This window comes from Maylandia zebra, linkage group LG12 (genome assembly GCF_041146795.1).
Source record: "Maylandia zebra isolate NMK-2024a linkage group LG12, Mzebra_GT3a, whole genome shotgun sequence".
In the NCBI taxonomy this organism is placed as follows: domain Eukaryota; kingdom Metazoa; phylum Chordata; class Actinopteri; order Cichliformes; family Cichlidae; genus Maylandia; species Maylandia zebra.
This window is the reverse complement of record NC_135178.1, coordinates 31,705,104-31,731,826: the sequence shown is the minus strand read 5'-3', so window position 1 is coordinate 31,731,826 and position 26,723 is coordinate 31,705,104. Positions and strand designations below refer to the sequence as shown.

The following is a 26,723-nucleotide window of genomic DNA, read 5'->3' as shown; positions in this document are numbered from 1 at the left end:
TTGTCCAATCATACACCATTTGTTTGACTGCTTGTCTTGTCACGGTTGGACGGCCCTTTCCGGACGACCCTGCTTGTGTTTATGTTTTCTGTATATGTGTTTGCTTCTCCCTCCCTGGCCCTCGGGGTTGTTTACGGAAGTGCGCGCCGTGGGAGAGGCGTGTCCTGGCGACTGTCGTCATTGGGAGTCCCTCTTCGCTGTTGCCGGCCCACCTGCAGCTGATTACCTGACCAGTGGTTGGTAATCATTCCTCCAGGCTAGAAAGGGGTATTTAACCTGGACTCACGGCGACAGTCGACGTGGGATTATTACTCCGAACTGGAGGGGCGAGCGGAGAAGCGAGTTGGGGAGCACACACACTAAGGGAGTTACTACACGGAACGCACTGGGAGCAAGGGACGAGCACGATTGGAAAATTGCACTTTTGAATGGATTGTTGGACTTGTCTGTTTCACTGTAAATAAACGCACTGTGTTTCTGTGAGCAAGAACCGCGCCTGGGTCCCTCTTTTCCCTGACATGTCTATTGGTTCGTCCCTGTGAGCACTCACTATTTATGACTTCAGCTTTACTTTACCTGGGTTAAAAGCAGACTACATATAAAAGATAGAAATAACTACTGTGACGTCACCCACCAGCATTGAACTCAACTTTTTGCTATTGCTATCTTAATGTTGCTATCTTCTTTGTCATGTCTGAGAAAATTAGGGACACTGCATATAGCGGCAATTTGTTATATCCGGCATTAAACTATACACTTCCTCAGCCTCCCTTTTCACTCTGTGATTATAATTTAATTTTATGTTTATCCTTTATTTAACCTTTAACAACCAGTCTAGGGTTGCAGGTGCAAAATGAAGGTAATAGGAGACTAGAGGGTGGTGTAAAGAATGTAACTAGCCAGCATCAGATGGTAGCCCTCAGGATAACTTTTGAAATAAAGACAAGTAAACAACTATCTTCCACAGTATGTTTTTTTTGCCCCGTCTTCCTCCCCTCAGGAAGTACAGAGGATTGATCATGTGGAAGTTCAGTTCAGCTCAGTTGTATTTACTGTATATAAAATCAATTCACAACAATTGCCTCAAGGCTCTTAATATTGTAAGATGAAGACCCTTCAGTAATAAAAAGAAAACAGAGAAATCTGGGGAACTATGAAGAGCTGAAGGGTGGAAATATGGTTGGTCCTGATGGCATTCCTGTGGAGATATGGAGAAGTCTATTAGATAGGGCAGTGGATTTAAAGATGCCTGAGGAATGGAAAAGAAAGGCGCTGGCACCAGCTGTCAAGAACAGTTGTGCAAAACTGTAAGAACTACAAGGTGATAAAATGGAAGAGCCATGATATGAAAAAGAGTTACTGACGCTAGGTTAAGAAGAGACGTTATAATCAGCAAGCAGGAATATAGCTTTGTGCCAAGAAAAAACAATATGGAGGATATTGAGAGTGTGGATGAAGAAATATAAAGGTCAGAAAGAGTTGCTCTCTTTGTGTGGATCAAGAGAAAGCATACGACAGGGTGCTAAGAGAGGAATGGTGGTGCTGCATGTTGAAGTCAGGAGTGGCAGCGGTATTTGAGGGTGATGCAGGACATGTATTAGGGCAGCAAGACTAATGGATGGTTTTAAGGTGGGGGTTGGATTACGACAGGTTGACACATGACTTTAAGCAGGTGTTTCTGTGAACTTTGATGTTTGTAGATGGCACTGTGATGTGTAATGAGAGCAGGGAGCAGTTCAAAGAAAGCTTGGAGAAGTGGAGGTATGCTCTGGAGAGAAGAAAAATAAAAAGTCATTAGAAGGTAGACACAATACATGAGTGTGAAATGTGAGATGCAGACGCAACAGCGAGGATGCAGGGAGTAGAGGAGGTGAAGGTGTACAAGTTGGGCTCAACCATCCAAAGAAGTGGACGGTGAACAAGAGAAGTGAGCAAGAGAATACAGACAGGGTGGAATGGGCGGAGACGAGGACCAGAGTTAGTGGTGACAGAAGAGAAGCAGCAAGAATGAAAAGGAATGTTCATACAATGGCAGTTTAACAGCCCTGGCCATATTTTGGATCAAGGTGTCTGGATTTTGTTCTGTGTGTGTCCTGAGAGCTGGCAGCTGCTGTTGGTTCCATCACCGAGTGGCTGTTTTAAAATCTTTAGCCCTGCTGCGATGAATGGTTTAGAGTCGTTGGGACTGACAAAAAGACAGGAGTACGGCGTACATTTTACGACATCTTCACGTCTCAAAAAAAACATAGTCAGACATGAGATCAAACAACCTCAGACGTCAGACCACAGACAAAAAAGCATCACATTTCATTGAAAAATCCATCAGACTTCTCATTAAATGGCCTCAGACTAAAAGGTCTCAGAAAAAAACAGCATTAGACGATGTGGTCTCAGAAAAAAGGATATCAGACTAAGTCTCAGAAGAAACGGCATCGGGTCAAATGCAGCCTTAGTAGCATGCAGGTCCTGCATTTGGACATAGCCATGTTCTGCCACTGTTTCACATTAATGACGTATTTGGAAAACAATTCAGCTGGCAGGAAGCTTCTCTCAGAGACTGTGTTGTCTGATGCCAATTTTCCTGAGACCGTGATGCATTTTTGTCTGTGGTTTGACATCTGAGCAAATTTGACCTGATGTCTGGCGGTTCCCTGAAACCCGAGGATGTCCTAAAATGCACACCATACAGGAGGCTGTACTGGAAGTGGCAGAGTTGAAGATGTTAAGATTTTCACTGGGTCTGTTTGAAGACAGATATAGAGCGGCAAGGCTGAGATGGTTTGCACATTTGCAGAGCAGGGAAGTGAATATATCGAATGAGAGATGACTGGAGCGACATGTAAAGGGTTGGTGACAGAGGAGTATACAAGTGATAGGGTGAGATGTAAGATGAATGAGGAGAAGAAGAAAAAGAACAGAAACTTCACAAATCTGTCAAAGCACCATTTGTGTTAAGCAAACTATAAATTGGGCATTTAGTCCGGACTGACTAATAGCTCGTAACATTTTTCAACAAATCAGATGTAGTGAAATAAAGTCTATTCTAAATTTCTGACCAATCAGTAACCCATTTTTACAGTGAAAATAGCAAATTTTGGTAACTTAACTCATATCAAGTGGGGATATGATGACAGCAGTCTCTGAGAGCCTCTTTTTGGCACAGAGCGTTTAGTTTTATAAATGTATAATAGCGGATTATTCTCAGTGAGAGAGTAAGCAACAAAAAAAGGCGCAGGAGAATGCTTGCCATTTACTCGAGGTTAGCTAACAGAACAACATTCTGGTTAGTCAGCAGACTAGAAAAAGCCAAGCACCCCCCATACAGCTGAGTCTCTTTATCGCAAAACACCAGCAGCTTGTGAAAGAAATGTAGGACAGCATTAACATACTACAGAGAATGAGTTACTACATAGTATAAGGAATAAAAGAGGGGAATTAAGAGGTGCGAACTCTGTCGTTTACATTATGACATGCAAAAAAAATAATAATTTAAATAAATAAATAAAAGATGTCTCCTTTAAATCAGTGGAGTATCACTTTAACTGAAATAACTTATTTCTAGATTTTGTTATGCCAATAATATCAATATTAAATAATAATAATTAAAGTTTTACTTTGTACAGGGCACAATACAGTGCAGTTAAACACACCATTTATTCAAACTTGATTCGTAGTTTCAGTTAGCTCCTATTCCCCAAGATTGTTTTTTGTTTGTTATTTTTGCTGATTTTGTCAAAACAAAGACAGCCTATTCGAAATTAACTGTATTGTGGTCAATTATATAACTTCATTTACATGTAAATTAAAACATATTGGTCCCAGATGAGGGCGGAGCACAATGAATTTAAAAGTGAAAATGTTTACTGAAGACGGAGACAATCAGATTAGAGTTTTGCTACCATACCACAAAACCATCACAGGTTTTCCCCAGTGGAAAGACAAAAAAGAATTACCCGCCAACACAGAATTGCAATCCAATTATAGTTCTAAGAAACAAATGAAAATTTGTGACAAAGTTTTAGCCTGTGTTTTGTTGAAGTCTTTTAGTTTTGCCAGCTGCAACCTTACTGTTTTGGTTTACTCTCATTGCTCACAGCAGTGTCACTTTAGGCTTCAGCAGGCAGCTGTTTTCAGCAAAAAGCCTATGATACGCCCACTGTTCACTACCTGCCCAACAACAAATGGCATGACAGACAAAGTCAACAATTAGCTGGTGAGCATACTGCGGCATTTAACAGCTTTAGAAAAACATATTATTCTCTTGAATGAGTAAGAACTAAAAGAGAGCTGAGGGAATGAGAGACAGCTTGACTTACACTGAGCAAGTGGACAAAAACACAGCTTCAAATCACTGATTATGTGTTTCCTGGATGTGTAAATAAGCAGCTTTTTGTTAACATGTTTACCCTATCAATTCAAGGTGACAAGATGCCATGAGGTGCTCACAGCTTGTTTGTGTCAAACTCCTAATAATTTCATTCCTCTCCTGAAAACATTTGCAAATATTTGTCACCTTGAAGGCTGACACGGAGGTGAGAGGATGCTACCTCGTCTTCTGTAGGAAATCAAATTAGTTGAGTTCTAAGGCGCTTTGTACTGTAAAGGCTTCAGTGTCCTGAACTTCTCACTGAATGCTGAATATGTGGCGATACATGGTGGGAAAAGGAAAACTGAAACATTTTCATGAATAAATCCAATAAGTCCTTTTTGCCAAAATGTTTTTTTTTGTACTTCAGTGAGTTGTTATATCTTGCCCGAGAGTCACTGAGAGAAACCCCTTTTAAATTCATTGCATTCTGTGAATTACTTGGCTCTGATTCAGCTTTGTAAATGGTGCTTGCTCATAGGGAATCGTTGGGTTCAAATTGATAGATCTTACAATAAAAGTGGCCAGAGATGACTGTTGCTTTGAGCTGGTTCTTTATAAATAATCTTGAATAGAACTGAATTTGGGTCAAGCTTAACTGAACATTTTTTCTGAAGTATTTCCTCTTTACCACTTCTTTTGAAATTGATTAAACTCACCTGCCAGGAAATAATTTTTCAATCACTCCCTTTTTACTATGAACATTTTTTATTAATGTCAGCAACTCAAATACTTCTTTCTTTTGGTACTAAATCCTGCACATGCTCAAAGGAAAACTGGGTGTCTGTGGACGCAGAGTTTACATGAAGGGATCAGTTTAAGAGAGAAAAATCTCAGAGCCCCAATTTCGCCTTTATTTCCTATGCACAAAAGACTTCTTCGCTGGTTAATAAATTATAAGGTTCAGCTTTTAAGTAGACAAACACTGTGTGTGGCTTGCTGCTCTGCATGGCCTCTTATTTAAACCAGTCGTCTTATATGTGTATATTAAAAAAGTCTACATGTTTCCCAGGTTTTAAACATTTACTTGTATTTATTACTCTCCAAAAAACTTAGTCGGTGATAAAAAATAAAATAAAAACAGTCATTAATAATGCAGTATCAAATGGTAACACAACTAATACTGTATTTTGTCCTGTGTCTCTCTCTGCTTTCTTCTCTTTCCCTTCACACCCATTCAGTCGCAGCAGACGGTGGAGTTGGTTCTGCCAGAGGTTTCGTTCTGTTGAAAGGGAATTTTTCCTTGCCACTGTCGCCAAGTTGCTCACAGGGGGTAGTGTGATCGCTGGGGTTTCTTCTAATATCATTCTAATATTCTAGGGTCCTTATCTTAGAATATAAAGCACATTGAGGCAATTGTTGTTGTGAATTGGTACAATATTATTAAAACTGAACAGTGCTCGCCGGTCCTTCGCCAGTCAGCCTGCCTTTTCATTTCTGTTTTCATCTCATTGTTCGCTCCCTGTCCCTTTTTCCCTCTATGTACATTTGTGTGTGTGTGTGTGTGTGTGTGTGTGTGTGTCAGTGTTCCGGTTTATGTGCAACTTGGAGCATTTTCCCGCCCTGAAAGCAGCCACACCTGACAACAATCAAACTCACCTGCTGTTGATGAACCTTGTTAGGAACTCACTATTTAACAGAGAAGCTGAGCTTCAGTCAATGTCAGATTGTTGAGTGACACAGTCAGTAAAACTCTGGCTCACTAAGGTAAACCTGTCTTTGGTTTTCGTCTGTGAGAAGTTAACTAATCATCACGTCTTTTTTAGCCAGGAAACCTGTGAGGAGAGTGTAGAGAGAGCTGAGCACTATTTGTAAATACAGCATCAGGAATTGTTTATCACACCACGGATCAAGACAAGAATTCACTGCGCGGAGTGTCACGAAGGCAAATGCTTTATTGGGAACTGTTTTTGCACGTCATTGTTCACTGTCAATAAATTCAGTGTGGACTGTAGTGGGGTTGGGTGGACTGTGGTGGGGTTGGGTGGGCTGGGCCGGGCGGCGCTGCTGAACTGGGTTGCCCTGGTTGGTTGCAGAGTATGAGGATGCCTATTGGGGTCAGTGGCGTAGCTGGCCCCAGGGAGGGGCCACTCCCCCTGCCAGTGGCAGACGCACTCAGGTACAATGGTGGTTCTTTGTGTCCGGGGATGGGCGTCCAGGTACGCACCAGCTCACTCCTGGTGGCTGCTTGTCGGGGCCTCTCAGCCTGGGGCTTGGTCACTCTGGCACAGCTGCTGAGTGACCCCTCATGTGGGGCTCTTCTCAGCTCTTTCTGGGATAGTGGCGCAGCTGCCCCTCTGGTCTTCCTTGGTCTCTTGTGCTATGAGGGCCTCTCGATGTCTGGAGTTTTGATCTCCTCCATACCTGCTTCATGCCCTGGAGGACGGGGCTGTGGCTCCCCACACCCTCTAGCAGATCATTACATGAAGGAACCTTTTAAATACAAGCGCGCTCACGCTCACAGGTGTACACACGGGTGCTCACACACACAAACTACACCCTTTTTGGCTCCTACCTCAAAGCACACTGTGTGCTGTCGATCCTACGTGCTGCACAATAATATTCAATATTTACTATTTACTTTTATATTCACAGAGGTCATCGATGATGTTGTTTATTATATTGCTCTCTTTTTCTTCTGCTTGTTTTCTCTTTTTTCATTCTCAACAGGTGATCCAGGTGATCGATATATGTATTTTTTGTCTTTTGGTTTTTGCCCTTTATCACCGTTCCTCTTCCCCGCCGTTTTTCTTTCCCTCTTTCTTTCTCCCTTTTCTTTACCCCAGTAATGTCTTACCCGTGTGTAGCAAGTGAAAATAAAATAAAATAAACAATAAAAGCAAAGGTGAATTAAATAGACCAATATGGCAAGGCCGGGATTGTCCATTTGGTAAAGTAAATCCGTTGGGCATCTTTCTTTGCCTTTAGACAACAATTCTGATGGAAAAAGAACCAAACGGGACAGATGGAAAAATAATAATAATTAATTCAGTGTTGCCTATCAGGAAGTCCTGCATTTGGGTCCCGGTTTGGTTGATTCCTGTCATGGCTAAAGTATTTCTGGACCTTAATTGCAGATTTTGACAGTGTGTCCCAAAGTTAAGTGCTTTATGTGCTACAACACAAAGGCAAAATGGGGAGGCAGAATCAGAGACAAGATCTGCTCACCAATCTGTCTGGAGAGAAAAAATAGAGAAAACAGTCCAGACTCTGATAATTTCCTTGATTCCATACTTAACATGTTACATTAGTTTTAGAATATAATTTGTAGTAATTCCATTCTAAAAATCATAAAAGGAACAAACAACCTGACCTTATCCTTTTAAGCCCCAATGCCCCCACGCAAAAGGCAGGAGATCGGTTGGGCATTGGGGCTTAAGAGGTTATAGAAAAGACTGGGTGGTTAGAGTGAGCAAATAAGCACAGGGCTCTACAAAGGAGAGGTTTAAGGATTGCACATCAACATGATGTAACCTGTATCAAAAACCTGCAGCTGTAATTTTGTTTATCGATCCACACGTTTGTGTTGTCACTTTGTGGACCATCATGAGTCAGTCCACTTGTCCTAGGCTTTCTCTGTTTTACAGGATAATTTTCAAAACAAGGTAGCAATATCACTGTTTTTAGGCCTCAGTAACAGAGGTCCAGAGACTGGTTGGTGTCCCCCTGGCAGCCACAGCTCACTATAAAAACAGTGCATTCCCTATGCACATTTCCTAGTAGTAGTGAAACCGTAAAAAGCACGACACAAACTAGAACCATGGACAATTGCATTAAAAGAAAAATTGGAGTCTTTTGAATCATGTTGGTTGTTTTGGGTTATTTTAAACTTTTAAAAAATAGCTCTCTGATCAAAAACAAAAACAGTAACAAGTGGCTTTTTATAAAGTATTGGCAGTAATTGTCTACAAAGTGATGTATGGAAAACCAAATTTGTTTCGTCTTGATTCATGGTAATTTTGATTGGTCCCAAAATGCTCCTGCATCATTATTTGTGTGTGGGCGATGGTCTTACGTCTACCTGTCTCTGTGAGAACGAACCCTCCAAAGAAACCATTTTTCTCATTTACTTTCAATGCCAATGAATTTGCTGCTGTTCTAAACTCAGCCATCTGTAAATGGAAACATTAAGTGACCCCCCCCCCCCCCCCCCAACAACAGTGTCTTATAATGGAGAAAAGTGATCTGAAGACAGAAGATGAACTAGAAAGGAAAGACCACAGTTAATGAGCGGACAGAGAAAGGGAGTTAACAATGCCTGAAGACTTAGAAGACAATTACACTTGATCAATAGCATGGTATAAACCCAAACAGTCCTGCCACTTTAGATTGGACATAGCCATCAAATCTGCGCTTGCAATAAAAGGAGCTGCAGACTTGTTTGCACCTGATGATTGAATGACCCCTGTCTGTGTCTCCCTGTGTATCTGAAGGAAACCACTGAATACCAGTTAGTGAGCCAGTGGAAGAGGAGATATGTAGATGTGTGAAAGGTGGAAATAGGTAATACATTCCTGATAATAAAGAATATGACTCATGATACTTCCATTCATTTATGAGCTTGACGTTTGTTGGGTTTTGATTTGATGCGACTCATCTTGCAGATGGAGCTCCAGACAGCAGGGTGGGAATGAAAAGTCAATGTGACACACTATTAAGCCCAGAAAAAGGATTCAGAGGGAGATTAGCTGTGATTGTGTTGAAATAATATGAAATTATTATGAAATAATAATTTGTGTAACTGTTCTCCAGACTATAGACCCTTATGTAATATCAGATATAGCAATTGTACTTTCAGTCATTTTTTTTCTGAGACTTAAATGGAAGAGTAACTCTTATTTCTAAATCTATGTAAGTCCATCAGTGAATATTAGAAAGAGAAAAAAAAACAAGCAGAAGAACATAAAATCATGAAGAGACTGATGTGAGGGAATAAAAAAAAATGTTTGAACATTGGCTTGCTTATTTCTATTCTTCTAGAAATAAAACTTAACAAAAAAGCCACTGATGCATACTAATATGCCAAAAAATATGCCCAAAACCACCCAAAATGCTTGCAGTGAATTACAGTTATAATAACAAACAATAGTGGGTGTAATTATAGCCATAATTAGCTTGGCAACACATTTTGCAGCACATATGAATATTTACTTTATCACTTTAGTATTTCATGTCCTGTCAGTAATTAGATTTTCTGTCTTACATGATAGTCAGTTACTTGCTTGCATAACTCAGTGACATTTGATCTAATTAAAATATTTATACTATGCAATCCAAAGAGAAAGTATTTGTGCATATTTTTTTACTGTTGTTTGTTATGTATTTCATCTAAGTTTGAATAAAAATAAATGTTCATCCTTCATTGTGCAGACTGATGTGTTTGTGTGTTCATCACAAAAATTTATCTGATAAAAGTCTAATGATGTTCTGTGTATACCAAAAATCTGAGTTTAATGTCTAAACTTTTGAATCTGAATTTTCACATCACACCTTTTTGTCAGCTCTTTTCCAATAAACAAGTGCAATGTCTAAACCTATCAGCATTGCACAAACACTGAAAATGAGATGGTTACACATTTTATACCCAGTAGTTAAAAATTTCAGTGGAAAAAGCATTCATTTCATTGCAAGAATTTTCAACCAGGTAATTATTGTTTTTAAAGAAAAAAAAATGATGCAAATGATACAGTTTAAGGCAAATTATTGTTCAATAAATCTGCCTGAAAGGGTTCTTGAGCCATTTATGAGACTCCCTTCCTTGCTCCTGTAAAATACATTTTACTTACTTACTTACATCATCACAAAAAAGATGTAATATCTGAAGTTGAATCACAGTATTTAATTTTTACTTTTATAGTGTGGGCCCAAAGAGATATCAATGCAACTCGGAGGCCATCATCTTTTTTTGCGGTTAAAAGCTGGATTTTCCTGTTTGAGTCATTTATCGATTTTGTCACTAGTTAGCTAAGATAAACTAATGTAAGTCTATTAGCCGCAACCAACCAGCCAACCAACCACATGATGTCACGTTTCGTACTGAAAGAAGATGGCGCTAAACAGGTTTTTAAAACTTTAACTATAAGCACTTATTTCTTAAATCCAGCTTCACAGACAGTGTTACATCTATGCCAGTTTTTGAGAGCAGGACTCAGTGGTTAGCCTTTATATGTGTAGAATTTCATGCCCCCTTTAAAAAAGAATGAATGCCATGGCCAGCTCTGCTAAACCAAAAGATGTGTTTTGGCAATATAGAGTATGTGTTAACAACACACACTGTGAAAATACAAACAGACAGGTTCCAGCTGGCTGGTGGATCTGGCCCCCTAGACCACTATACCACCCACTTGTATTGTCATGAATGGAAAAATATAGTTTACAACATAATGCAATCCATTGGTTGTTGGGAGTTTGTCAGAAAACACCTGCACAGTTACAAAAAAACCCAAAATTTGACAGATAAAACCAAAATTACCTTGTACCAGACTGATGGAAAGAAGAAATGCCATACCACTCTGAACACATCTTGTCTTGTTAGATCTCTGAAGCTAAGCACGGTTGGGCCTGGTTAGTACTTTGATGGGAAACCACCTGGGAATACCAGGTGCTGTATGCTTTGTGGTGGCTGTAGCTCAGGATGTAGAGCAGGTCATCTACTAATCGGAAGGCTGGTGTTGGAGTCAGTCCAGTCTGCATGCCTAAGTATCTTTAGGCAAGATACTGAACCCCAAGTTGATCTCAGATGCATGTGTCTGAATATTAATGTGTGTGAACGTTAGATAGAAAGCACTTTAGTGTAGTACAAAGTGCTTGTATAAATGGGTTAGTGAGGCATGTATGAAAATGCTTTGAGTGCTCATATAGAGTAGAAAAGCACTATATAAGAATCAGACCATTTACCAAATGTATGGAGAAGACAAGGAACAGGTCATGATTCACATGATCAAGGATGTGGTATTTGCAATCATGGCTGCCAGTGCAACCAGTCTGCTAATGGTAATTGATGATTGGACAGCTGATGGAATTATCTGCTCAGGTTTAGCCAAACGCTGCAAAAGTGATCGCATGGTGCTTCACAGTGTAAATACATAGAGACCCAAAACATTCTGCAACCCAAGAGTTTCACAAGGGAAATAAATGGGATTTTCAACAATAGCCATGTCACCACCTGATCTCAACCCAATAGATCATGCTTTTCAGTTATTAACTTTAAAACTAATCCAGAGGGCCCTAAAACAAGCAACAACTGAAAGTGGCTGCAGTAAAGGCCTGGCAAGGGGGAAGCATTTGACAGAGAGCATTTGGTAAGGTCAATGAGTTCTAAACTTCAGGCAGTCATTGGCTGCAAATGATTTTCATTCAGAAATGTGACAGTTCTTGTTAAATAATTAATTAACTGGAGTCTTTGAAAATTGGGAACTATCTATATATGTCAATGCTTGTAATTCCTAAACAATTCATACAAAGTCTTTGTAAAATTCCTTGAAATGAAATTGAAAGTTTCCAATTCAATAATATATTTGATTATTGTTTGCCTTTTATAAGTTAAGCTCTATAATACAGTTTTGTCAACTGCCCTAGAGCTTCCTATAGTGGCTGCTCTGTATTAATGTTTTGATTACTTTGGAAAAAGAGAAAAAATAGAGGAAGCGGAAAATCCAAGATGGCTGAATGTAATTCCGAAGTATTATTGTTTCATGCTGATATGGACCTTAAAATGTTGTTGCTATGGACGAGAGTATGAGTGATGACAAAATAATAATTGTCTCTTTGTTTTGCTTAAATATTGGTATGATAATTTGCATGTTTAAGTGAGTATGAACGTTTTATCTTGTTAGCTTGCAGTAAGCGTGCCACAAGCTAATTTGCAACGTCAGAGGCCATTCTTCAATAAATCAGCACAAAAAGGAAAATAAGTCTGGTTATAGAAGCATCCTTATCTCACTATACCTGGTGAAAACTCGGAAACTCAGGGCGAGGACAGCATAATTATTTAATTTGGTGTACTAAAACTACAATAATGTGTGTTTATGTCCAAAAAATGATTGACCTAACTGTACGTCATGTTCCCTCCAGTTTTCTCCACGCCTGTTCCCACTCGGTTAAGAAGTCTTCTGCTATATTTATTCATGTTTCTCTATGATTTCCTAGATTTGTATTTCCACATGCAAGTTTTCAAGTTAGCCTTTTTCGGATCTTTTATAGACCTTGCTTTTCCCTGCCATTTGCTTGCCTTCACAATATTGTTGAATATACTGGCAAGTCAGTATCCAACAACTAATAACAATATTTTTTGAGTATCCTTCATGACTACTTCTTGAATGCACTAATATTAATGCAGTTTCTCACCAATAATTTCACTCAAGTTTGAATTACTCCAGTTAAAGCTTCGATTATTGCCAGTGAATAGCTTTCTGAGGAGATTTCTAAGTACAGAGTATTCAGAAGAAATTGAAATTAAGTATCTTTTGTGCCAATCTGTCTTCTTTAAACTCTGAATAAAACAGAACTTTGAATGATGATTACTTAAACTAAAGCAGGGTTTTCATTGGCAACAGATCTGTGCTTTATTGAAACTGTTCAGTGAAGATAAGGTGAAGCTGTCAACTGGTGGGAGGCACACACAGTGTAAGAGACTGTGTTATATAAAATTTTGGCTTTATGCTAAATGATTGCATCTTCTGTTAGTAAAAATCCTAGACAAACTGGTACACAAACAATTTTGTATTCAGTCCATTCAAAAAGCCAATCTTAATCTTTTGAACTGGCACCCAACTTTGCTTCACTCAGCGGGTTTGCCTCATTTGATTAAGGCAAGCTGGTGTTTTTGTGTCAGTTAGGGTCCATTACTGAGACAGTGCTCCCTGTGACGACCTAAAACTCTTTCAAGCAACAGATTTTCAACAGCTATTTGCAAAAACAATTTGTGTAGGATACAGTGACTACAGCATGTCCAACTAAGGTTCTCCGTCACAAAAGCTCTGTGGCAAATAATGCATTTGATGTTAATTAATAAGCTACGGCATTTTTAAGGGAAAGATGACAGACTGTTACTTCACAGACTGTTACAAAAACTGACATTTTGCCTAGAGAATGGCATAAATTTTTTGTGGCATTGATTCAAGATGCTGTTGGAAAAATTCCTCATATCCTTATTGATATGATAGCATCATTCAGTTGCTACAGATTTGTAGTCACGATGGGTTGAGATCTAGTGACTACAAAGGCCATTTTAATTCAGTTTAATTGTATTTATACAGTGACAAATCACAACAACAGTTGCCTCAAGGTGCTTTATATTGTAAGGTAGACCCTACAATGATACATACAGAGAAAAACCCAACAATCATATGACCCCCTATGAGCAAGCGCTTTGACATCAGTGGGAAGGAAAAACTCCCTTTTAACAGGAAGAAACCTCCAGCAGAACCAGGCTTTGTGATGTGCTGTGTTGCCCTGATGGAAGAGGCCATCAGAAGAAGGGTACACTTTAGTGATAAAAAGGGATCGACATGGTCAGCCACATTGGTCAAGGTCAAGGTAGGCTGACCTTGACCTATGTGGCCTAAAATGATGACCCTCAGTTGGTACTAAGGGGATCAAAGTATGCCAAGAAAATATCTTCCACACCATTAGACCACCATCAGCACCTAGCGTAGTAACAATTCATAATATGAAATGCCTTAATAAGAAAATGGCGTCCTGTCTTCAATATAATATGTTTCACTAGCTGGGCCCACGTCTTCATTTTAAGTTTGACAGTGTTTTAGTAGGTAAAGGTGAATGCTTGGACATGAACTGAGCTGCGGTTTGGGGAAGGCCTTGGCGACGGCTCCCGGGCCTGGCAGATCCGCATGTACTAAATAGGAGTGAAGAAGTTAAAGAATTGAGAACAAGGAGGGAGGGAGGGTGGGGCACGTAACGGAGAATGAACAGCTTGCAGAACTGGGGGAACCTATATAGATGACAACCAGAAGGAACGTGTTTGGAGGCGTGGCCCTGCTCCTGAAATTCCTATACATAATCTCCAATATAATGTGAGGCAATTGTAATGTAAAGACAATTATCACTCTACTATCATACAGTTTCTTGAGAGAAATATTGCAGGGAGGCCTGGAGAACCATTAAGAAGACTCTAAGATAGCATAGATCAATTGATTAATTTGAAAATTTTCCTCCAGAGGCACACTATTTGTCTGCATGCATATGCTCAAGTGTCATTACTGCCGTTATTAACATACTCCAGTAGAGTGACTGCCACACTTGCAATGCCCATAGAAAAGTAAGTCTCTCAGCAGATGTGTGACATTTGACTCTTGACCAACAGAGATGTGCAATCCCCCTAAAAAAAAATGAAGATGATTTTTTTAAAGATTTTTTTTTATTTCTGTTCAGTGTCCATTAGCAGTTTGAGTACAGCCATGTATGACAGACTGTTCAGCATTTCTCTGAAGAAATATAATGGCCAAATTGTGATAATTAGCTTATGTGAAGCAAGCTTATTCATTAGTTTTGTTAGATGCAGTTGTGCTTACAGTGGTGACACCCTTGTGCAAAGGCTGTGTGTATTCCTTGAGGATTTAATATTGGTATTTTTAAAGCTTCATTTTAAATATTTTAATGACTCCTTTGCACTATAGTCTACCTAACTCTAGGGAGTACTGTTGTTAATGGGACATCATTACCACTGTGCTTTAAAAAAAATGTGATGCAGGTCATCGACTCATCAGTGTTCCACTGCTCGATGAAACAAGAGCCTAATTAGTGCCTGAAATCCAATTCACCATAGATTGATTCATGACCTGCTGAACTAGGGACCAATTTAAGACAGGTTTGTGTGTTTTTGTTTACCTTAGCAGAAGATCTTGAAAGTAGATGTGTTCAATAGTAGAGAGACTGAGTTACATTTAATTTTTGGCACTTTCACATGAGCACGACCTTCTCTAAATAAAAGACTTGATAGTGCAGTTAGCCTCAATAACTGGCTCTGTATAAAGCTTTGATAAGGTTTCTCTTTGGCTGTAAACCAGGGTAAACAAAATAATTTGGGTTAACCAACCCTTAAATAGGTTTGTAGATGTACAAGAGGAGTAGTTTTGCAAGATGAGTGCACAGGTATTAAACTCAAGGCAATTTAAGATAAGGCCACTGACTTCTTTGTTCAGGTCGATAAGCAGAAGCTTGACAGGAAGAAGTAGTCTGCAAAGCCCAGGAGGGTTTCATGGTGTCAGGGTTGTGTGTTTGGGTTGCTGTACCTCGGGGCATGGAAGAGCTAACAACTGTGCTGTATAGTACATCTGTGGTGGCTGCCAGCTTCTCCGAGGTGACACGGAAAACAACGATCAATAGTCCAGCTTTCGTGTGTCACTGGCACAATTCATGCATTTAGCTGTGTGAATGCACACATTTAACCACCATATATCATGCATGACCTGGTATCACATCCATTTCTCTCTCACTTTTCTTGTTCACATCTCCCTTTCCGCTTGCTACAAGTTCCCTTCCCTCACATGACCATCCTGCTCTGAGCCCTTATTACTAGATTATTGATTGCCCCCCATTGCTTTTCTTCACTGTCCACTGCTACTAGCTGTGTTGCAGCAGTGTCTATATATAATAGCCCCACCCTTTGGTTTTCATTTGGAAATGATATGTAGGTAGGTTCTGCTATCTTCCTAACAATCGGTAAGGCATAAAATTGACACATGTTAGCAACTGTCACTTAAACACATGGAGTATATAGGTAGAGAGAGGCAGGGAGAAATAATTGAGATAACAGTTGGCATCTCAGCAGATAAGCAGGTAAAATACAAATAAAAACAGTATTCATCCTTTTGAAAAATAAGAAGAAATGTTGTCAAATCTCACTGCACCTCGCTCTGTGCATTCGCTTGTTTGCTCACAACCAAACCTCAAATCTTTGTCACTCCAATGTCGTTTTCCCACATCACTAAAACTCAGGTGTGAATCCAGCTGACTTAACCTTGCCACAAGAATACACATTGTGGTACGGAAAAACACAACATCTATCAAAACCAAGCCCCCTCTTTTTCCCTCCTAGTTGATTCCAACCACCCCCAGCTAAAGTGGAAGGTGGTGTCATCAAAAAATATGACAGGGATAGTGATCCACAAAGGACCTAAGCCTCTCATTGCATCCATGACAGAAAGCACTGGGATGGTGGGCGTCAGAGAAGGGGCTTTGTGAATACCTGATGAGTTCAACCACGGAGGTTCAATCAGGCCTGCAAGACGAGAAGGAGAGGAAGGAGTGGTGGGAGGAAAGACTGCCTCACCCTAAAAGGTTTTCTCCCTCCTACCTCTCCCATTTCTCTCTCTGAATATCTCTTTTTCTCATCTTCCCATCCCTATCACTCATTTATCTATCATTCTTCTTCTTTACAACCTCACAATTCTCTCGGTCGGCTACCCTCTCTGAATTTGTCTGTCGCTCCATCACTCTGTGTCGCTTCATCCCCTGCTTGCCGCAGTCCCGAGAGGGCCACTTTAGCTAAACAAGGGATTTGAAGATCAGAGGCCAATCTTCTGTGAGAGGTAAACACAAGAGACTTCTGCTGTCCTTAGAATAGCCAAGATGACTAAGAATGAAGGTATCGACTGGGCACATTCAGTCAACTGCATGTTAAAGGGATTACTGCTGATATGAGTCATTGACAGTTCTTAATTGAAAACCAGCATGAGGGAAAATGACAGGGCAAAGGCAGCATGTGAATTCACAGTTCTGTGCTCTCAGTGATGCTGTTTTTCATTTCTTCCATTCAAATCATGACTATCAAATAATAAAATGAAAGCCAAAATGAAAGGAGAGAATAAAACCACAAGATGCCAAACCTCTAGAATGAAACTATGCCTTTTTCTACAATAGAAAAATAGAAAATAGAAAACACAGATTACAACTTCTTAAATATTGTATTTTTGTGTTATAATTTAGTACCTATGAATGCCAAACCAGTGAGTGGAGAAACCGAAACTTTGCTTTATGGAAGAAAAAAATATGAATTGTGAGAATTGGGCTTTAAATTTGGTTTTGAAAATGATGAATAGATGATCTCATTTATATTTATTCATGTTTTTCACAACCTGAAATTTGAATTAGCTAATTATTGATGAATAGATTACTTTAGTGATCAAAAAAATATGGGCACATTAAACATTAATGTAGCAGTATTTTCAGTCTAATGCCTTTATGGTGCCACTTTGACTTGGGGTCATATTAAATATTGAAAATTATAATAATCACGATATCATAACTTTGGCCTTCCCTGCAATTTTGAGATAAGAGTTGTACACCAAACAGATGTGCACACTTTCAGAGTCTTTTGTTAAAACCAAAGACCAACAAAACTGCGCTTTTCACTACTTCATTAAGAAGATGTGTCTTGACATTGTCAGTGATCCAAGATAACAACAAAAGCGGAACATAGCCCTTTGTTACAGTTACATAAGACTGCTGTGCTAAAAGGTTTGCTGTTATTAAAGGCACTGCATCCACCAATGCGCCAAAGCCACTGTGACATAGCGGGGCACGAGGGGCAACGTGATGCAAATGATCCCCGATGTAGCTACAAAGCCTGCATCATTTACTTACTTGTCTGTTCACCTGAGACGCATTCAAAGAAAAAATTGCCTTCTTTTAGTTTGATGTGAGAATATTTTTTTTAATCTAACAAGAACTGCGAAGGCAAACAGTCTACTGAGAATGTGATGCCGTTTTTATGAAGTGCACTAATGAGGTGAATGTTATTGATTTCTCTTATTAAAGGAGAAGGTTGATGTAAAGAGAAGCAGACAACAGTGAGAAACAAGTTTGATCTTTACGAATAAGTAGCTTGATTCAAAATGGACCACATCGAATACATGCAGGTACATTTCAGTGTAGTCGGAACAGCATATTACAAATAAAAAACATTATATCACAAAGATTATACTAAAATTAACACCTAGGAGAGTCCACAATAAAGGTCTCTATTCACCTTCTGTATTTATTCTAAAGCCCACGTGGACCCATGATGCAACACAGCACTCTTTCCTCCCATGTCTAACCCAAATCTGCTGAGATCCAAGAACTCTTCAGCGGTGAGTCTGCAGAACTAGAAGAGGTGTTGGCAATTTGCAGACGAGGCTTCGAGATGGAATATGCAAACCAAAATAAAGGCAGTGAACCACTGGAGCAGGTGTTAATTGGATACATCTGTGTACTGTTTCTTCTGCCTCTTGAGTGTTGGAGCAAGGAAACCACTGCCGCAGGAGGAGCAGTTGTAATGTGATGGCTGTGAACCACAGCAGGGCGTTGATTATGCATCATCTTATCCTGGGGGAGACAGCCGCTGCAATAGGAAAAGGCTGTATTTAACCAAATGCTCTAAATGCAGTCCCAACGAGTTTTATATGCGTGCGTGTGTGAGTGTGTGTGGCATTGGGTTTTTTGCATGGCAACATGTGTGCGTTCACATTTTTCTTCTAAGCCTGACAAGGATCAGCCTTTGGACGGGGAAGCAGTTTTGAGAAAATCACATTATGAATGTGAAGTGCACTCTCTGCATTTCCGCTGATGTTTGCTGCCAGTCCTCTAGCTAATCATTTTTATCAGTTACCTGCCCAACTCGCAGTCCTCTCTGTTGAGCAGCAATCTGAAATGACAAACAGTTGCAGTCATAACGACTCTCCTATAGCAACCATTATTTCAGTTTAATAGCAGCACTCTCTCGTTATTGTATCATCCGATGTGCTGTAAGCAAGAATAATCAAAGTCACAGTGACTGTAAGGATGAAATTGATACTCACAGCTCACGAGCACGAAGGGGATTGGGATTCGCACATTCATTTTGTTCTGTTAATCACTGGGAATTTGTACAACAAAAAGGGCAACAACTAAATCCCATCAGAGGCCCCAGTTGCCACATGTCATCCTTCAGGCTGTAGGAAATGGATGTGCTTCATTTCGCCACCCATAATATCTGCAGGGGCAACCACTTGACTCCCCAAAGGGCATGTGCTGGTGTATTAAAACTGTCCATCGTCACCGTGCTCATATCTTCTGCTTTTCCTGGCGACCTACAAGGGGTCCAAGAGCCAAGGGACAAAAAATGGTCATGCTGAGGAGCCCAATCTCACTTCACACAACTATTGCTCATCTGAACAGTAAAAGTAGTTGTTTGAGTCAGTTGCCTGCGGAACAAAGTCAGAAATTTAGTGAAATTGCAATGACAAAGCAAGGGATTGAAGTCAAAGTATGTCAGAAGAAGATGAGAGAATTAGTTGCCTTTCTTAACAGAAACTGTACTTTTTTTCCCTCTCCCACAATGTTTTTGACTTCATTAAAGTTCATGTTTGAGCATGAATATTACACTGATACTCCTATGCCAAATCTCTGTATTGGTGGCTGAGTATGAAACTATTTGAGCCGCCTCAGTCAGAGGGATGGAAAATATTAATCTGTGTAACTCACACATATGCCATTTTTGTGATAAGTTCGCCTGAATTTCCAGTGATTAGCAGGTCAACACTAAGCACTTGTGCATATAAAAATGTGGAAATAGGACTCACAGTCCAGAAAAACATATAAATGATAGCACAGATGAGAGTACAAAATCAGTTCATGCTGCACAGAGGTGAAAGCAGCAAAGGAGGTAGTGTGATTTTGAGGGTAAAAGAGCATGCATCACATAAACAAGACAGGCTTTCTGGCAGTGCATTCATTTTCAACTTTTAACAGCACGGTGCAACGAAAATCTTTGCTCATTCACCTCTATAGTTTATTCATGCAAGAAAGCATGCCTCGGGAATATTGAGGGGGTCATAAAAGCAACGAGACAAGAAAAAGAAACATCTTACACTGCATTAACATTAAGTGATAAATATGTACTTTTAAATACTGCCCGATTCTTATTAACAAATGTATTTTCAGTCATAAATGTGCATCATAAACATCATTGCAGGGCGGTCTGCATACCACATCCTGATACACAGTAAACAGCCTCGTAAAAGCAAGTTATTTGCGTGTATTTATATCCAGTATTTTATTATTCAAAAATCTTTGCTTTGTTTTTCTCCTTCTTATTTATACATAGCCCTTTGTTGTTGTTGTATGTTTTGGTTTTTTAATAATGTTTCCCAGGCAGTAATGGATAACATCTGATACTCATCTGCAACTCATGCAGCTGCCCTAAAAATGTCATTGCGGCACTACCATATCTCCCTAAGGGCCGGTGTCCTTCCCTGATTCTGCACCAGTGAAAGCCTTTTCTTCGCTATGCCTGCTCTCTCGTCTTTTCCATGCCTTCCTCACCCTTTTAACTTGTGCTGGGAGCTAAGGCCCTCCCACGCTTTAACCCCCCCTCCCAGTAAAAAAAAAACAAAAAAACCACAGCACATATGATCAGACTGGTTTTTAAACAAAGGCTTCAAAATGATGCAACTTCTTTGACTCGATGTCGCCTTTGTTGTTGATGCGGACGCCTCAGCTCTGCTTCTTGCTAGTCATGTATCATACCCTGCGAAAAAGGAGGGCAGAAGTTGCAATTAAGAATTCAGCAGCCGTAAAGCAACGTTGGGACACGCCCACAAAGATTCACGGTGACATCCAAACTGAGATTTATACAAACACTGTTACTGTGAGCTTAGCGGCGGCAGCATCGTATTTAAGAAACTCCTGTCTGAGGTGCGCCACGCCAGTTTTTAAAAATGACCTGATCAACATTACTCAAGGTCAATAAGCTTTTTCTAACAGCGTCTTCCATCTTATTGTTTCCCTCCATTCCCTTTTTTTCCCCTGCATCACCAGCTTCTGTTCTGATTACTGACAACTGCAGCATATCATCCTCTGCAGTCTGAGAGGACACCTTAGAGTGAACCATTTAATTCCTCTTGTGGTGGCATCAGGATAGATTAACTAGTAGGAGTTCACCTTTAATCAAATTCACTTCTCAAGCACATTTTTACATTTTTTTTTAAAATTCTGTGAGGCACCACATTCCCTATTCCCCGAGGTAATAATGTGTATTTTTAGTAGAAAGTGAGTCTAACTATTGCTCTCAGAATAGGTTCATGATGGACATAACTTAATGAGATATCAGCCTAGTTGTGAGGTTGAGTATTTTTTTCCAGACAGTGTGTGAGCTGGTCTCCAGCTTAGACCCAGTAGGATTCCAATTTATCCAGCACAGCTTGATGTCATTGTTCGATCAGCTTTGTGACAAATGCATCAAGGCTGAGTGACTCTGCCCTTCATCAAGATATACAGGAATAAAGTTGCCGCACACCCAGGGTTCTAGGTATGCCATGAATAGTGATTGTGTAGATAAACAAGCAGGTTCTGGTAATTCCAGTCACAACCAGTCTAGCTGGAATATAGCATTCTAAAGGAGAGATGGCAGAACAAGGTAAGGCAGAGAAAGAAGAAGTGCAGCTGCAAAATCACCTCTGTGGCCCTGATTTGTCTTCCAACCCATCTCTGTGGCTCCCTCAGGAGAATCTTGTGCCGCAGTCTCTACCCTGGTGTTTGTTCTTGCTTTGCTCTCCTTTTCTCCGTCTCTTCCTTTACCTCCCTTTATCCTCCCTTTCCTTTTATCCTTTCTCCCACTCTGCTTGTATTCACGTTGTCCCGATGCATGCAGTGTTGAAAATGTGTGATTTTTAGTGCATATGTGTTCCAAAGTTGGAGAAGATGGAATATTTAAAAACTGCCCACTAAGACTGAGGGTTTTTTTTTTCCTTTTTTGGGGGGAGAGTTGGGAGAGGGGGAGATATTTGTTCAGTTCTTGATATGAAAGGTTTGCTAATTAGATTTTGAGAAAAAGGTGCAAGAAAGTACTGATTTTCAATTACTTCCAATATGAATCATTAGTCATCCAATTTGCTAATATTGGATTAGGTAGCAGCGTAATGCTGGTGTGAAAAATGAATACCTCTAGAGGCTTCCCCTCAAAGGGCACTCACATCAGCCAGTGCAGTTGTGAGCTTTTCCTCCATGTGGTGCATTACAGGAGTGAATGGAATCTTAAAACGGTAAGAAAACTAAAGCAAAGACTAGGTGTTCATGATTTGTCATGTGCTCGCTTTACCACTAGTCGGCATAAGCTGTCGGATTCATTGTATATTTTCATTTGCTGTGTTCACAGCACATAACTAATTTCCAGTTTCTCCATTCTGAAATGAAGAGCAGATTGAGCTTATCAGTGTGACCCAGATAAATGGCGCACAAGTGTTGCAGAGGTTGGTCTTGTTTAATTCCAGTGAGTCATGGCCACTAAGAAAAATGCAGACATTATAAAGAAATAGATCAGGCTCAAAAGATGTCTGGCTCCCCTGAGAATTCACAGATAGCCGAGGAGAATCCTGTTAAGATCCTGGCAAATTACACTTTGAGCTAGCCTCGAGGAATGTGCTGCTCCAAAATAAGCAACGTCTTTCTTAGCACTGATCGAGGATACTTGAATTAGTGGCGATACAGCATAATGACTCTCACTCCAGGGGACTGAAAAGTACTTTGACTGTGATGCTAACCTGTCCTAATAGATCTCATTGCAAGGAATCCTTTCAAGCATGCAACTCAGATGAATGGAGTTCAGTGCAAACTTTGCTTAAGGGAAGCAACACTCCAGCAGTCGGGTATGTTGTTCTGTCATCTTAGTTTGCTGTTATGTGAAGCGAAGAGAGTGTTCTTAAGGAGTTTGCCTTTGTTTGACTCGGGGGCAAATAACCTCTAACACTAATGATGATATTACTGCAAGACTACAAAAGAAATGGTGCAAGTAAGTCATCTCCTCATCTGTGTACCCAAACTCCTACTGTTTGATCATAGTTCTGACTCGGCGACCAAATCTCTGACTGAATTCGAAAACTGTTTGTTACACCTGCCTGTCTCAGAAAAAAACTCAAAATGTAGACTTTTCAAATTATGTGGCGTCTGTATTTGTTATATATTCATTTACTGCATAAAAAACAAGCACACGTTTCTTCAGTGACTGAAGTCTTCTCAAAGCTTTCTTAATTTATTAAGAATATAATAAATGAATAAATCTTCTAAAGCAAGTTCATTTTTGAAACCCAAGAATGCTATTGTGCAATAAAGACAACATTTTGTGTAACTGCTCAGTGTGTTTTCCTGCTTGTTTTCCACATTTTTGAAATATCTTAACTGTGCCATTTTCATTCCAACTTTATTTCACTTTCCACTGAGGATCTACGTTACAGAATCACTACAGCTTTCTAGGATCCTCCTGCTGCTGTGTGTGCTTTAGGCATGTGTCACAACAGTGGTTACTTTGTTAATTATTTAGTCCATTATTTCTTACACAGAGGAGATGGTTCAGGGACAAACCATTAATCACAATTTACCTCTTCCACTGAGATGGGTGAGCTGTCACACACAGAGTTAAATTATCTACATACAGTAGAGATCCTCAGGTTTAGTAGCCCTGACCTCTGCAGAACTGTCAGACTTCTCTTATTTACTTTGCTTTTAGTAAGTCTAAATCATTTCCTGAACAAATGTTTACGTTTACTATATTTTCTGTTTAAATTCAGTAGTAGGAAACATTAGTCTTCTAGTATGAACCTTCCAGATCTCTCAGGTCATCTGGATCCGGTCTTTTATCAGTTCCCAGAGTCAGAACCAGACACGGAGAAGCTGCATTCAGCTTTTATGCTCCTTATATCTGGAACAAACTCCCAGAAAGCCTCAGATCAGCTGAAACACTCAGTTTATTTAAATCCAGGTTGAAGACTCACCTATTCTCAGCTGCATTTGAATAAAGCACCAAATCCACACTTTTAAGATTAAATTTCAAAACTTATATTTTAACTACTGATTTTATCTACTGTTTTTTTATCAATTTTAAATCATGCTTTTTATTGTTTTTGTGCGTTGAAGATCTCGCGGACTGGGGCCTCTGCTAGACGTTCCCAGCACACCCTCACTACGCCTTTAGGTGCACCAGGTCTGTCCAGCGTTCTCCCCCGCCACCTGATCCAACTCACCACCAGGTGGTGATCAGTTGACAGCTCAGCCCCTCTCTTTACCCGAGTGTCCAGAACATATGGTCGCAGGTCTGGTGATACGATTACAAAATCGATCATCGACCTACGGCCTAGAGCGTCCTGGTGCCACGTGCACTTATGGACACTCTTATGTTCGAACAGGGTGTTCGTTATGGCCAAACTGTGATTAGCACAGAAGTCCAATAACAAAGCACCGCTCGGGTTCAGATCAGGGAGGCCGTTCCTCCCAATCACTCCCCTCCAGGTCTCGCTGTCGTTACCCACGTGAGCATTGAAGTCTCCCAGCAGGACAACAGAGTCTCCAGGTGGAGCACCTTCCAGCACTAACTCCAACCTCACGCACTAACTCAGGCTCCTTCCCCACCAGAGAGGTGACATTCCATGTCCCTATTGCCAGTCTTGGCAGCCGGGGGTCAGTCCGCCAGGGCCTCTGCTCCTGGCCGCCACCCGGCACACAATGCACCCGACCCCTATGGCGCCTCCTGCGGGTGGTGGGCCTGCGGGAACCATGGCCTCCAAATCTGAGGCCATGGTTCTCAGCCGGAAAAGGGTGGAGTGCCCACTCCGGGTCGGGGATGAGTTCCTGCCCCAAGTGGAGGAGTTCAAGTATCTCGGGGTCTTGTTTGCGAGTGATGGGAGAAGGGAGCCGGAGATCGACAGACGGATTGGGGCTGCAGCTGCAGTAATGCAGATGCTGCACCGGTCCATCGTGGTGAAGAGGGAGCTGAGTGTAAAAGCGAAGCTCTCAATTTACTGGTCGATCTACGTCCCTACCCTCACCTATGGCCACGAGCTGTGGGTAGTGACCGAAAGAACGAGATCGCGGATACAAGCGGCAGAAATGAGCTTCCTCCGAAGGGTGGCTGGCCTCTCCCTTAGAGATAGGGTGAGAAGTTCGGCCATCCGGGAGGGGCTCAGAGTAGAGCAGCTGCTGCTCCACATCGAAAGGAGCCAGTTGAGGTGGTTCGGGCATCTGACAAGGATGCCCCCTGGGCGCCTCCTGGGTGAGGTGTTCCAGCCATGTCCCACCGGGAGGAGGCCCCGGGGCAGACCCAGGACACGCTGGAGAGATTATATCTCTCGGCTGGCCTGGGAACGCCTTGGCATTCCCCCGGATAAGCTGGAGGAGGTGGCTGGGGAGAGGGAGGTCTGGGCCTCTTTGCTTAGGCTGCTGCCCCCGCGACCCGGCCTCGGATAAAGCGGATGAAGATGGATGGATGGATGGATATTGTTTTTGTTTTTTAATGTCTCTATAAAGCACTTTGAATCACCTTGTTGTTGAATTGTGCTATATAAATAAACTTGCCTTGCCTTGCCTATTTGTGAGCATTTGCAATAGTGATTAATACAACAGTATGGATAGATGTTTAGATATTCTGACCTCTCAAATATTTAATTCTATTTTATCTTAACACTTTTTTCTGTAGCTGTTTAACATAATTTCAAATATTGAGGCCTATAATACACTCTCGCTCCTAAACCCTGTATTAGAAATCCAAACTATTCTCCACTAAGAACGACCCCCATTGGGGAGTTGACGAACGACACGGCACACTGCATTATACTCTGTGATTAGGTTAGACTGCAGACTACGGGAGGCAGTTAATTTTCAGCAGAGCTCCAGCATCATCTACCTCAGCTGCATATTTATTTGAATAAGCCAGGACCACTGAGCAGCACGCAATACACTAGCGACAGAGGTGTGATAATGAAAGTAAAACAGTGGTTGATAATTCTTGCGAATTGCTCCTGATCCCACCGGTGCCTACTCCACTAAAGCTCCCCACTAACTCGCTCATCAAGGCTAATGTAATGTACCAAGCAAAGAAGAACACAATCTGTCTCAGGACTGTTGGCACAGTTTTCTGCAGTATGAGTAAATATCACTTGAAACTGGTGAGGTTTGAGGCGCAGCTGCTCTGTTGACAGCACGGTTACAACAAGAGAGGTGCAATGTTCCACCTCTGTGTTACCAGATGTTGGAAAGCAAAGAAGTACAGTAGTTATTTAAAGCCCCATTAAGTCTCCACTCAGACTATGTGCGTGTTTTTAGATCATCTTTTTTTTCTTTTAGAATTCACGGTGGGTGTCTAATGATTTCATCGCAAAAACATCCTTTTTCAAATGTGTGAGGAAAGTGAGTAAAAAGGTAAAAAGTCTTGCAAGGGCATTGGAAAGGTATTGATTTGAGGCAATTAACACAATTTCTAGCAAAGCGTGGTTAAACATCAGCACAGCATTATATTTAGCAACCAAAATGTCACATTTGAATATTCCAGCGCACAGATGGGTCAGCTCAAGAGGGGAGAAAGTACTTTACATTTTTCATATGTTACATG

At 40.7% G+C, this 26,723-nt stretch overlaps 1 long non-coding RNA gene across 3 annotated transcripts in view; it reads right to left on the bottom strand.

Moving 5' to 3' along the window:
* Positions 1-17,994: 17,994 nt before the first annotated feature.
* The window catches only part of LOC143421366 (uncharacterized), a 29,808-nt gene continuing 21,079 nt past the window's right edge, over positions 17,995-26,723 (bottom strand). Inside the window, exons 2-4 of one of the 3 annotated variants that reach the window (XR_013101008.1) lie at positions 19,168-19,437; positions 18,978-19,013; positions 17,995-18,710 (exon numbers count right to left, since the gene is read on the bottom strand). This is a non-coding gene — a long non-coding RNA (uncharacterized LOC143421366). Of the gene's footprint in view, positions 19,438-26,723 lie in introns of all 3 variants that reach the window. The other 2 variants (XR_013101007.1, XR_013101006.1) reach the window with 2 other exon arrangements.